The sequence below is a fragment of the Thermobia domestica genome, chromosome 2 (assembly GCF_964235325.1).
Source record: "Thermobia domestica chromosome 2, izTheDome1.hap1.1, whole genome shotgun sequence".
Taxonomy (NCBI): domain Eukaryota; kingdom Metazoa; phylum Arthropoda; class Insecta; order Zygentoma; family Lepismatidae; genus Thermobia; species Thermobia domestica.
In genome coordinates, this window is record NC_137455.1 from 143,405,244 (window position 1) to 143,409,942 (window position 4,699).

Consider the following 4,699-nt stretch of genomic DNA (forward strand, 5'->3'; position numbering starts at 1 on the left):
TTGTTGTTCAAGTCATTCAGTTCTTTCCGTGTAGTTATTTAAGTACGTTTAGTGATTTATGTTATTTATTTTCAGGGGTAACGAAACTTTGCGGCCACCCTATAGCTTACGCATATACGTATATACTTACTTGTTGTCTTTTGCTTCCTGACACTACACAACATTGCGACTGCTTAAGTTAAAAGATTAACGCGTAACGGCAACTAAGCCTGTGTTTATTATTCAACTTCCACTTCCATCTTACATTTATTATTATAGTTTCGATTATATTATTTATTGTTTGATTAATTTTCATTTATATATTTTAGTTTTTACTAATTTCTTTACGTAATTCTGAATGTGTGCATACCGAAACGGTGGCTTAACAAACTCAGAACCAGTCTTTGAAATTAAGTTAAAAACAGATTAAGTTCTCTCTCTTGACACAAAACGCGCTGTTGAATATCACAAATTAATAATAGACATCACATTCGCGAATCTCGCCATTTAAACAAAAAACTAACAATTCAACTTTAACTTCCAATTGTATTATTAACTTATTTTTCAATTAATATTAATGGTATTACGAGTAACATTATCCAAAAGTTATTCGTAAAATCCGGACGTCGTCCACTAAATCGTGGTAAACTAAAGGTATTAAAATTTCTAAAAGTAACCTATTTCGATATAATAATTATTCAAAATAAATACATCACTTCCTCACAGGTTTCGAAATTATATTTTTAAGTACAGGAAAATATACAGAAGAGTAATTAAAACAGCTAAATTACTATCAAATAGCTCCACTATACGTAATTCTACTAATAAAGCTAAAACTATGTGGAAAATCTTAAAATGTGGAACAAACAACAAAAAGAGGGATTTTGAGTAAAGTTGGGGACGAAATTATTAAAGAGCCTAAGCAGATTGCAGATGTCTTCAATGATTATTTTCTAGATAGTGTACCATTACCTAACTCCATACAAGCGAGTTATGATGACTCGATGAAAATTCCAATTTCTTTTTAATTTCAGCGACAGTAGAGGAGTTATGGAAAATATTGAGTAGGATGTCTAATTCGGAATCTTCAGGTTTTGATGAAGTTCCAGTGACTGTTATTAAATTATGTTTTCCTTTCATTGTAAATCATCTCTGTTCTTTAGTAAACCTATCTCTTGAGAAAGGAAATTTTCCATCAGTGTTAAAAGTGGCAAAAGTAATTCCACTCCATAAAAAGGGCAGTATGCATGATGTAAGAAACTATCGCCCAGTCTCTATTCTTTCCGTTTTCAAAAATTTTTGAATATGTGATGAAGTCACGACTCTGCAATTTTTTGAAGTCATATAACTTACTATCACCATCACAACATAAGAAAAGTATTAAAACAACCTTGTTTGATTACATGTCCAATGTAGCGCTTGAATTAAAAAACAGTAAGTATGTTGTTGGCCTATTCATCGACTTATCCAAAGGTTTTGATACAATTGATGCTTTTAAGCAAGTTGTATGCTTATGGTATTAGAGGAGTAGCTGGTTTCTCTCTTATTTATCCAGTAGACAACAAACGGCACAAATATCTAAATTAGCTGCAGATGGGTTTCAAACAACTTGTTCGTCTTTATCAACTGTACTCCGAGGTGTTCTTCAAGGTTCCATTTTGGGTCCTATTCTCCTCCTGATATATATAAATGACTTGTTAGAATATAGTATCCAGCAAAATGTATTCTATATGTTGATGACATCAGTATGATAATATCAGGAAAATCAATAGAAGTTGAGAGGAAATCTGACATTTTTACGGACAAATTAGTAAAATGGTTAACAGTGAATAGGTTAATTATAAATCATGATAAATCGATTTTCTTACATTTTCATTTTCCAGGAAAACCGCGTATATCACCTAGAATAAAAATATCTTCCAACTTACTCCAATATTCTTGCATGACAAAGCTTTTAGGTGTAATCAAAAGTGACGATCTTTCATGGTCTGCTCATATCTCTACTTAAGACAAGAAACTAATTAGCGTGTGTTTTGCCTTATACAAACTTCAAAGTACTGTGTTGCGAGAAACACTTCTTAGCTTTTACTACGCCAAGTTTAATTCATTAATTAACTTCGGCATAATACACTGGGGATCTGCTGAAAATAGTTTAAGCACTTTCCGATTGCAAAAGAAACGATTAGAATAATTTTTGGATTATCCACAAAATCGACATGTAAAAAGGTTTTCATAGAAGCAAAAAGTTTGACACTCCCCAGCTTATACATCTATAAATCTATTCTTTTTACTGTGAGAGACAAACATATTTTTATCTTTAACAAAAATGTTCATTGTCATAATACAAGGCAAGGTGGTGGCATATTTGTAATGCATCAAAAATATGCTAATATAAGCAAAACTGTGTACAAGAATTGTGTCAGATTGTATAATAAACTTCCTCTGTACTTGAAAAATATGACCAATGTTTCCATTCTTGGTAAGACGTTATATAATCTACTCGCTGAAAACTGATATTACACCATTAAAGAATATTTAAATGATTCATTAAGTGAAGAGTTGGTAACAGATACTCGTGAGTACATGCCTGGTGTGGTACAAACAATTACCTAATTACGATGTAAATTGTCATGTTTTTATACTTAATATATCCTATTATGTAGTTCTGTATTTTAGAAAGATGCATGATGTATACCTCTGGTACTTGACAATATTGTATGTTTTTTTTTTTCTGAATTGTAATGCTTACATGAGAATTTCTCATGTTTTGTAAGCTAATGAAGCAGGTAAATAAATGAAATTATATATATATATATATATATATATATATATATATATATATATATATATATATATATATATATATATATATATATATATATCCTGCATCCAGGGCCGGATTAACCGTGGCCTCTATTTACTTCGCCTAACACATTTCTGTGAAAGTACAGTAGGAACGTTAAGGAACTATCTTTCATATTTTTGGTATATTTTATCTTATGACGATGTTTGTATCTTGTATGATTCTTTTTAGACAGCCAGCTGAGATTTTGAACAGAGTGGAGGCCCGGGGCTACAGCCCCCCTAAGCCTCTCTTAATCCGACTCTGCCTACACCTGCAGGGTCCCTGCCTGCACCCTAAATGTCCTTTCTTTACCCATCACACACAGATATGTACTGCATATATATATATAGAGAGAGAGAGGGTGTTTCAAAAAGACACGGCAAAAATGCAGGGGCAGATTCCTTACGGGTAGACAAAAAACGTTCATATGAACATATGTCCGGAAATGCATCGTTACAGAGCTATAGCCACTGACACCACTTGACGGTGTGAAATAGTCACCTTCTGTCCGGAATTGTTTCCCGACGTATTACCAGAGTGTCGTGTGTGAAAGAATATGCAACACAGGTTCGAACTAAATTAATTATGCCGATTGCGCGTTGAATGGTACAAGAATCAGAAAAGGCACGCGCAAATAATGCATAATAATTGGTACTTGTAATGTCCGTATTGGAAAGTGCAACCCTAATACAAATGGCAGTGAGAAACACGCACCCAAAAATGCAATTACACATGCTCATCATGCATAAGAAAATGCCATAACGAAAGCATCGTGCAGGAGCTACAACCCAAGGAATGGAGGGAAATGTTGAACGCAAGATGTCTCGCGAGTAGGTGTGGAGGAGTACCATGGCTGACAACCAGGGGCGGATCCAGAGGGGGGCGATCGCCCCCCCCCACAAGAGGAAACTTTCTTATTTTATATATAAATAAACCCATCCATAACAAGTTTGGAGCTCTTAAAAGTAGCAGTATTACCGCCGACCGCCCCCCCCAGAAGTCCGTCCTGGATCCGCCCCTGCTGACAACAAGAATCATTGCTGATGGACAGCATTTCTAATTAGATTAGTTACAAGTTAAAACATAGCATTTGCCGAAAGGTGCATGAAGCTTTGGACGCACTCTCAGGTCTAGTAGGCCATTGCAACATTAACATCTCGAAGGTATTTAAGACAGAAAAGTTACTGTAATTGGAGCTGGGTACAATGTGAGCTGAAGTGACAGTAGTGCTGTGAAACAGAAGTGACATTTAAAGTAAGCAAATTGTGCTGTGGAACAGACGACGTGGTGAGAATTGACTGCACTTAGTGGTGTGGAACAGAAACGGGAAAAGTGACTACAACTTGTGCTTTGGAAGACGGGAATACGTGTTTGTGGAGCAAGTGTATGTACGTATCAATAGACAGTGGTGTTTAGGGCAGAAGTGAAACATGTACACGAATGCAGAATTAGCAGATATGCATTTCACATATGGATTGGCGGATGGAAATGCACCAAAAGCACGGCGTCTGTACCAGGAGAGATACCCCGGACGTCACATTCCAGACAAAAACATTTGAATCCCTCAATCGCCGCCTGCGTAAGTATAGAAGTTTTGCGCCCCATGCTGCTGGAAACAGTGACAGACCAAGAGCTATGACCCCCGAGGTAGAAGAGCAGATAGTAGATGCTTTTCGACACAATCCGGAGGACAGCACACGAGGAGTAGGTATGAAACTGCATGTTCATCACGCACAGATATGGCGTGTTTGTCGGCGGGCGAACCTGTATCCGTATCACTTTCAGCGAGTGCAGGCTTTGTCGCCAGCCGATCATCAGCCGAGAGTGCGCTTTTGCCAATGGTACCGCGAGCAGTGTGCCGTCAATCCAAACTTC